Source organism: Nuphar pumila, chromosome 17, assembly GCF_984573655.1.
Source record: "Nuphar pumila chromosome 17, dmNupPumi1.hap1.1, whole genome shotgun sequence".
NCBI classification, from domain to species: Eukaryota; Viridiplantae; Streptophyta; class Magnoliopsida; order Nymphaeales; family Nymphaeaceae; genus Nuphar; species Nuphar pumila.
This window is the reverse complement of record NC_143265.1, coordinates 28,285,681-28,295,360: the sequence shown is the minus strand read 5'-3', so window position 1 is coordinate 28,295,360 and position 9,680 is coordinate 28,285,681. Positions and strand designations below refer to the sequence as shown.

The following is a 9,680-nucleotide window of genomic DNA, read 5'->3' as shown; positions in this document are numbered from 1 at the left end:
AAACATCTAAACCCAAATCAAATGCATTTTCATTTGACCCAAAAGCCAATCTGGTTATATTTGACAGAAGTTTTACTAATTCAAGAATCAAGATCAATTAGCTATTGCAATGATGGTGACTATGCAAGCTCTAAGGTTTTCATTTCGATCCGACAATTTAATCTACTTAATTTTGAGCATAATATAGATTTGAATATATAAAATATGCATTTGAAATAAACAATTAATAAATTGTTTGGATTAATTTATTAAACCAGCATCCATGGATGTATTAGTCATGACAACTTAAACAAAGATTGTGAAGAGTTGCACAAGTAGCAATTGCTTGCAAATACATCAAAAACATCTGAAAAAAAAAGTAATAATCTAATAGTCATTGTAATAATTGAGAATAATTTAAAGCAAGCTAAAGTGCATCAAGGATTATGATTTCTTTTCCTAAAATAAGCTGCAAGCCCACAGTTCCACTGAAAGGATCATGAAGGAAGATTTGGAGAATATATAGAGTTTGTTAGCTGAGGGAGACAAGGCGGCAATAAGGAGAGAACTATTTGCAAGTTCCTCTCTGTTGCACGAAATACTTCTATTTTGAAAGAATGCATTCTAGTGCTTCCACTATAGGGATGGCAGTGGACCCAGGGGAAACAGGGCCCTGTCCCACCTCACCTCGTTTGAACTGGGGATGAAGGACATGAAACGGGGATGGAGGTTAAAATCAAAACATATGCGGGGATAAACTTACGCTTTTCCCCGCCCTGTCCTGTCCCCGATCCCCATTAGTAAACCCTCATCTCTTTCTTTAGAGATGGCAGTGAACTGAGGAAAAATGGGGCCCCACCCTGCCTTGTTCCGTTTGAACTGAGGATGGAGGACATGAAACGGGGATGAAAGTGGAGATGGAGGTTAAAATCAAAATCCATGTAGGAATGGAGGTGGGGATGGAGGGCTGAATTTTGAGACGGGGTGGGGGTGGAGACCTTGTCCCCCCCCCCCCGGTGTCTACTGTCATCCCTATTCCATTACTTGAGTTGCACTGAACAAATATGATGGCAATAGTACATGTAAAGATTTTAAGCAATTAAATTAAAACAAGAATGTTATTTTTCTTTTTTTTTTTTATGGGACCTTGGTTTCTAGTGAATGCACGTTCTCTGGTCCCCCTTTAAACATGGCCCTGTTTTTTTTGGTCTATTTTAAAAAATATAGGACCTTGAAAGCAAAGCAGATTGAGGGAGCACTTCCTCCAGAGTTGGGCAACTTAACCAGAATAAAGAGATTGCATGTCATGTTAATCTTTTTTATTTGATTTTCCATAAAAATAGCCTTGGAAGAGACATGAAGAACCCATGTTTTTTTTTAAGGTTAGGTAAAAACAAAACTTTCAATCGACGTAATTGACTGCAAGCATCAAGAAGATGCTTGAAAAGGAGTTGAACGAGAGAGAGAGAGAGACTTATGAAGCCAAAGTGCAGAGAAAAAGAGAGCAAGTTGGAGGGAGGAGAGACGTCATGACTCACTTGTGATAAATGAAAAAACCAAGTCTTCTCATATGACAACAAGACATATGGGTAGCATGGTTATTTTAAAAATTTATAAACGAATTAATTAGAGATAATTAAATTGAAAGTGATTTGTAAAAACTTTGGTGGGCATTTGCAATCTCTGAAACTTTTGTGGTATTTGATTAAAGACATATTTAAAGGTATCTCAGCTAGGGGCGGCAAAATCTGACCCGACCCGCCAACCCGCTTCTTAGTCGGGTTAAGGTTTGGCTTAAACGGGTTCATGTCGTAAACAGGTCAACCTGCCTAACCCATTTATTAAACGGGTCGGGTTCGTGTTAGGGGTATGTCAACCCACCAACCCATTTGACCCGTTTAATAAATGGGTTAGGCGGGCAGGTCAACCCGTTTACACAAACCCGTCAACCCGCAAGAGAGCAATAACCAACCCACGTCGCCTAAGTGGCAGCCAGAGGTCACCAGCACCAACAGTCAGCCGAAAGGCCACTGACGATGGCAATCGTCCCTCATTAGCATCATGATCGGGTCAAAGGAAGAAAACATTAGTCAATGCTTGGTGACCCACATCATTTACCGACAACTATCCGACAACCCTGTGATGGCAGCCTCCGAAAGAGGTCCTTGGAGCCTTTCGTCGACAGCAGCCTGATGGTCGACCATCATTGAGACCGAAGAGAGGAAAAACTCCTTGACAGCAAACTTCGTCGGCACAACGATGAACCCCGATAAGACATAGGACATCGCCGGCGAGACAGTGAGCCCCGACGAGCATCCTATCAGAAAACCCCTTTCCAACAAAAGAGGTTCTGTGTCGGCAGCTACCAAAAAAAACTCGAAAACCCCTATCGATGTCGTGTAATCGAGTGTCGACCCTACCCGTTTATTAAACGGGTTAACTGTGTCGTGTCGGGTTACCCGTTTAATAAACGGGTCATGTTCGTGTTTGCCACATTCGACCCGTTTAATATAAACGGGTCGTGTTCGAGTTGAAGTATTCTGACCCGCCAATCCGACGACCCGACCCGATTGTCACCCCTAATGTCAGCCTCAGGGGTCGTTCGATCAATTTCTTGAGAAGGTAGGCGCTTATTTAAAATATCTGAAAACTCGGGCTTTGAAATTGAAAATGAGAACGTAGTGGTCGTCCGAAGGATCGAAATCCTTCAGGTAAAAATACCCCCCACCTCCGAAACCCTTCCTTTCTTATCTTCTCGATCCCTGAAATCCCTAATTTTCAGTCCGAAACCCTAATTTTTTTCCCTTATTCTTTATGTGCAGAGTGGATCCTTTTCAGTTTTACTATCTCGAAAGCCCTAGCGGTGGCGTTCCTTAGTGGTTTTATTTGCCCCCTTTTTGTTCGATATCTCTGCCGAAATCGGTGGTTTTCATATTAGGGCTTTTGTCATTTTGCTCGGATCAGCAGTTCTCTGACGTGGGTTTTGCTCCAATACGAAGAAAAACTCGAGTTTCGATGGGAATTGCTTCTGGGTGTTGATTGGATTGTTGGTGATACGTTAAAGAGGTAGACTTTTTCGTGATTGGCGAAGCGATAATGCGTAGTTCGGTGGTTTGTTTCGGAATGGTTGTTGATCTCTTCATTCTGGAATGGCGATAATAGAGGATCAGTTTTGTTGATCTTTGGCCGCTCTGGCTTTGTCACTTTTAGGTGTTGGGGTTCTGTCTGAATTCCCTGAAACTCAGATTATTGTGAGTTTGAGACTTGAATTGAGCAAGGTTTGTGTCATAAGAAGACATTCTTGATTGATACAAAACCTTTTCTTTTGTTTGTAAATCGATTTTACTAGGATTGAGTGTGGTTTTGTTTAGTAGCTAAAGTTTTGATATCTATAAAAGTTGAAGTTTGATTTGGTACGTCGGTGATCACTTTTGGTTCGTTTCAATTCAGGGATCCCAAAGAGTTTGATATTTATGACCTGAATCGGTACTGATATCTTGTAGGTTATAATGGGGAGGCCTCTTGTATTTGAGATATTAGAAAAGCCGGCAACCAGTTGTTTTATAGGGATATGCAGTGCAATATGGTTCTATATACAGAAGAAGAATATTGGGTACTCTAATGTCGGTTTGAGCTACGAAACGGCGGTGGATGGGCAGCACTGGCGACTCATCACTTCGGCTTTCTCACACATTAGCGTGATTCATTTGGTTTTCAACATGAGCGCTCTTTGGAGCCTTGGAGTGATTGAAAAATTGGGTCACATTGGTCTTGGGGTGGAGTTCTATCTCCATTATACCTTGATTTTGGTTGTGTTGTCAGGGATGCTGGTTCTGTTGCTGTATCATGTTCTGATTCAAAAGTTTAAGCTGGAATATTTCAGAAGAGTGACTGCGGTTGGGTATTCGTGTGTGGTCTTTGGTTGGATGACAATACTTGCAGTGAAGCAGCCATCTTCGAAGTTGAATCTCTTTGGTTTTCTTTCTCTCCCAATCAACTTTGCCCCTTTTGAGTCTCTCATCTTCACATCGATAATCGTTCCACAAGCAAGTTTTATTGGTCATTTATCTGGAATCGTTGTTGGTTATTCAATTGCTTGGGGTTTGATACATGGGATGAATCATTATTGGGCAATTTCCATGCTTGGATGGATTGTTCTAGTGTTTGTCTTCAGTTTGAAGCGGACGGGTACGGTTGACATTTCTTTTATTGAGATTGAACATGTATCCGATTCCACGATGCCTACTGTTGGCTTTCTTGCAGCAGGAAACAGCAGAATATTGCATATGAATGCACTACCTTTTGGAGCTTCTGAACTTGTGTAGCTTTTAACCTGAAATTGAATGAATCATTGGATTTTCTGCTAACGAATGCTCAATGTTTAAACCACTTTGCATGTGAAGAGTCAATTGGCCACATGGATGTTGAGGCTTCTTCAGGATCTAATGTCACAAAGATGGCTTCAGCCTTTAGGAGTTGCAAAGAGATTCCTTGACTTTTGTAGTAAGTGAAAAGTCAGTTTGATGACCTGTTTATGGGTAACTGTTAAATAATTTCATGATGTTGTAAAGAACATATTTGTTTGTTTTCCCTTCTTTTTCCTAAATGTGGTTATGCCTATTTTTAGCTAGTTCATAAGCGTATTTCACAATAACTCCAGATTGCCAAATATATGTTTTCTCTTTAAAAGAAAAAGAGTCGTGCACACATTTTTCAGATTTTACATGGCGATAACTCTATGTTTGCACCAAAAGCAATGGCAAATGAATGCTCATGAAGGTATTGAACGTGTCATTATATAATAGTAGGAAAATGTGTATCATTACAATATTGAATGATTTTATGAATTTCCTGGCACCTCTTTGAAAACCTTGGACAACTTAGATATTCTCATGATCGATATCTTGAGAAAGAGATAATTTATTCAGGTTAAAGCTATCCCATTTTTTTTTCCTCAGAATGAGTATCCCATCTTTTTTTTTCTTGATTCTTTGATCATTTGAAGCTTTTTTCTGCTTCTGCGTTACTTTTTACTATAAATTATTTTTCTTTCTCCACTTGTTTCTTGGTCGGCCAACACATTAAGATTAGTCTTTCAAGGCATTTCTCATCTCCTCATATTATGATCTCTGCCCATCGGGGAGCCTTTCTTGAAAATGCATGTGATTATGGCTTTGAGAGGGTTGTGTCCTGACCTTGCCCTGATATCTCTTTAACCCATTGGGATTTTCTAGGACCATCCTAACAACATGCTCCCTCCCCTTTCCTGATCATTTTTTGTAAAATTGTGGTCTTCGGACTTCTTTCTATCATTGCCGGCTTATTCTCTTGGTATTTTTCCCTTGTCCTATCTACTGCAAGGCTGATAGGTTGTAACCTATGTCATACAGGACTGGGCTTTATGGTCGTGGTACCCGCGTCGACACGCCTCGACACGGGTGCGGCTTTGGATACGGGGCGAACTCGGTCCATGCATTGAGGCTGAGGCTGTCTATGTTTTGGACTCTGTCAACTTTGATCGAGTTTATATTAGTCCATTTTTAAAAAAAATTGTTAATTTTTTTTTGTTTTATAGAACAAAAAAATTGTATCGCTCTCACTGTCTATATGTAAAAGCTCTTCAAATCCCAGTCAATTCTTACAAGTCAAATAAAGTATTGATTTCATTGAAAAATGCAGGGTATTACAAAAAATCACCAGATTCTCAGTTAATTTGCACACCAATCTAGAGACGAAGCATGGAAAAGGCTCAACAAAAAAATAAGGTGGATATCCAAATGAGCACTACCTTCTGTTTTAATGCAAAGAGATCCCATTCGGAAATCGAACCATCAATGCTAGATGAAAACAACCGACCAGATGAATGCATCCCCTTCAGGCCCGAACGACACCACGTGAGAGATGAGATCCTCGAGTCGGAGTTACCATGAATCGTCTGGCATTAAAATGCATCCCCTTCGGGCCCAAACGACACCACGTTAAAATGTTAATTTTTGCTTTTTTATTTATAATCTTATTATTAATTTATATATATATATATATATATATATATATATATATATATATATTAAAAAAATTATATATATAGCCGAGTTCCCGTGTTCAAAATTTTTGAAATTACGCTGCACCAGCACCCACACTCGCACTCATGTGACATTGGTTGTAACGCTTACTGCAAATCTCCTAACTATTATCAACTGTATGTCAACTCAATCTTGTGGTTGCAGTATGTGAATAATTTTGCTATGGTTGCTGATCTCCTTAATCGAGGAGCCAACGAGTGGAGAGAATGTGTTATGGTCGATTCTTCATTATGTACTTAGTCTTTGATAGTCAAGCTGGGGATGACACCCTGGGATTCAAACCTGACCATCCAGCTGCCCCCATTCAACCGCAGGTGCATCACTTTTTATGTTGAATTTTCGTAGAATATTGCTCTATAATAAATGTGATTGATAGATACTACTTTCTATAAAAGAAGAAAAAAAAAGTCATGATGATGCCCAAGGATCAAGTGATTGTATACGACCCAATCAACTTGCTCCTGTATGATCAAAGTCCAGGTGTTGGTCAGAGTGAGCAGTGCTTGTGTGGTCTCAAGCCCAGGCTACGTGTCATGCAAGCCCAACTGTGTCTCATGTCAAGTCCAAATTTGTGAACACGCAATTGACTAGTTGCTGCTGCTGATGGTAGTACAACACTATACCTTTTCTCACTTAATATGCAATATAGTTTGAGATGAACTACTATGGTCGTGACAGAAAGAGAGAGAGAGCAACTCATTGCGGTGAACTATGTAAAGTATGATAATATGGTTATAGTTTGACACATTAAATACGCAATATATTGTAAGTTATATTTATCACACTAACAGCAACTATGACCAGCAGGATTAAAAAAAATAAAATTTTTGGATAATGAAGCTGGGTTAGGTTGTTAGAAAATCATATGGGCTTATATACGTTGAACTACATGTCCTAAGACTTGTCCTAGGATCAGGCTGGATTTATCTGATCTAATCTAGTTGTATATCTCATGTAGATCTACTATGTCTACAATTCTATAACGGATTGAATTGAAGACAGATTCTTAAACTCATTAGGTTATCTCAAACTTTATATAATGGCTTTCTCTTAGGACTCCTTATAATTAAAAAGAAAATTCAATATCTCTCTCATTAGATTTAGAGAAAAAAAAAGTCACGTATATAGGTTCTAGAAGATCGTACCCGTCAATGATCTGTCGAAGCGCTTATGAATTCAGGTATGTTTTTGCATTAAGTTTTATTTTTGTTTTCATTTTAATAATTTAGTAAGAACATATATTTCGATTCTCTTTTAGTTTTTGATAGATTTCTAAATCCAACATAGGCAAGATTCCCACCAGTATAGATAGTGAAATAAATACAACATAAAACATCAAAGTGCAAGAAGACATGAGAATCAATCTTCCTGTTTGTTTCCACGCACGCTCGGCTCGTATGCTCTAAGCATGGCCAGTATGTGAGCAATGTGGTTGTTACTCTGGCGGCTCCAACGGCAATGAACACAATTCTAAACCATGCTTACTGCATGAATTACATGAGGACCTCTGTCCTCGAGTGCAATCTTCATGAGATCAATCACCTCCTTGGAAGATTGTATAATTACTTGGCTCGATACAGCAATTTGGTGAGTAATCTCTCCCCCCATCTCACTGCACCCTTCAAAATGTGACATGCGAGCCATCCTGATCGACGAACCGTCCTTTGTGGTCTCCAATAGAGAAACCCATGGACAGATATGAATGACGCCAACTAAAAAATGGACATCTCCATTTTTATCAAAACGATAAAGAACATCTTCAACCTATTTGCAGGTAGAGGCAACCATCAACTCACAAAAAAACAATGGAGCACAATTTGATGTTCCGTACTACAAATAACAAGGGATTATCTTCACCCTAATCTCGTTAAGGCCCTCTGACACCATAAGAGTAAGGGCTTTTAGATCACTCCAAAAACCATATTTATTCCTGCATTCCCAATCATATTGAACAACTATTTGGAAACAAATCATCCAAACATGGCTTAACCTCTTGTCATTTAATTTAACCCTGGCCTCTCTTTTCCAGTTCATCACCTAAATTACCTTTTTTAAGTCCCATATCCTTTATAAGTAATAACCCACCATGAGCAAAGGATGCTAGAAACTTTGCATCTTAACAAAAACATGGTGAATCGACTCTGCTTTCCTTCTATTAAACCCTCGCCCTCATTGGTAGGAGTATCAACGGGTCAAACCTGACCCGTACCAAAACATATAGGGTCAGGATTTGGTGATAGAGGACATCTGATTAGAATCCCGGTCTGACCCAAAGGCTCCAATTAGTATATTGAGCAGGGTATGATTTGTGAAATTTTATAGCAAACCTAGGTCTGATCCAAGTTCCAATTATGATCCGTGAATTTTCAATATAAAAATGATAAAAATATTATTTTACCAGGTATGGACCGAGTCTGGTATATGTAATCCTGATAGGACCCAGGCATAGTTTTTTTTTACAGTATACCCAATCAGCCTGGGTTCAGACCCAGTACCTGCAGTTCAAAGTCAGATCCGGGTTCAGATCTGCCTGGGTCTGAACCAGGTCTGACCTGTCGACACCCCTACCCATCGGTTTGCCAGAGTCGCACTTGAGCTATACAATCTGTCATGTAATGGCAGCTTCTCGGCAAAAGCAAAGAGAAGGGTTAAGGCAGCCGGGGAGAGTAAACCTCAAGCAAGATGAGCCCCCATAGTTTAAACTCTCATCCCTCAACCGTCTAGCACAAGCGGTTTCCTTCGTTATAAAAAAAACTCTTTGTTACAGGTGGTCCTCACTTCTAATTTTATTCCGTTCTAGACATGTCTCATCAGCCCTACTCATGATTGTGATATTTGCACACAATTATCTAATAAAAACTTATTGTACTGTACCATTAATTTGACATGTTTTCTGAAATGCTCCACAATTTTTGCTATTCTCTCCATGTTAAAAAGCGCAAATATCTAGTTTTAAGAAGTCTTTTTTACCCTTCACACATGTGGAATTCTTAAATATATATGAATTTTTTCTCAAATATGTGACTGTTTTTTGCATAACAATCTTTGTTCTCAAATATGTATCTCTATGATCCAATGTTAAAAACTTGCGTATCTCTCTTAACTTTTATGTTTTGAGTCAGAATCAAAAATAGTTCTAGGGTTCTCATTTTTGAGTTCTAAAATCAGAATAGAAACATACTCTGCAGACTAGAAATTGTGCCTTTTCTGTTTTATCATATTTTTCAAGTTTATTTTATAAAAGTAAGCAATGATTAGAAAACTATTACTATAATCAACAAAGTTGTAAGCATTGTTTACCTGGATATTGCTTACCTAGAAGAGCCTTTAGATTGGATATTGCTTACTTGGAAAAGCCTTTAGATTGGATGAAGATGACGTGGGCTCTACTTGGACAGATGAACACTAATAATCGGTTAGGTAGGTGAGTCGATGGCGAAGTCTACTTGAGCGATGTAATGGCTCAAGTGGTGCGGCGACAACAGATTCACTAGAGATGGTGACAGGGTGTGTGTCTTGTGGTATAATGAAGGGGAAGATACTAAGTCAGGAATGGGTTTAGGTAGGACATGATTTGCAAGGTGGGTGGTGTCTTGGTAATGAAAAGGAAAGTAGTCT

General features: G+C 39.1%; 1 pseudogene across 2 annotated transcripts; it reads left to right on the top strand.

Moving 5' to 3' along the window:
- Positions 1-2,747: 2,747 nt before the first annotated feature.
- On the top strand, positions 2,748-4,570 carry LOC149811830 (RHOMBOID-like protein 13 pseudogene; annotated as a pseudogene). Of its 2 annotated transcripts, none has more exons than XR_016428571.1 (2): positions 2,748-3,045; positions 3,483-4,570. The product of XR_016428571.1 is annotated as an RHOMBOID-like protein 13 pseudogene, transcript variant X2 (transcript). The 2 variants fall into 2 exon arrangements; XR_016428570.1 differs by having other exon boundaries at positions 2,748-3,257.
- The last annotated feature ends 5,110 nt before the right edge of the window (positions 4,571-9,680 follow it).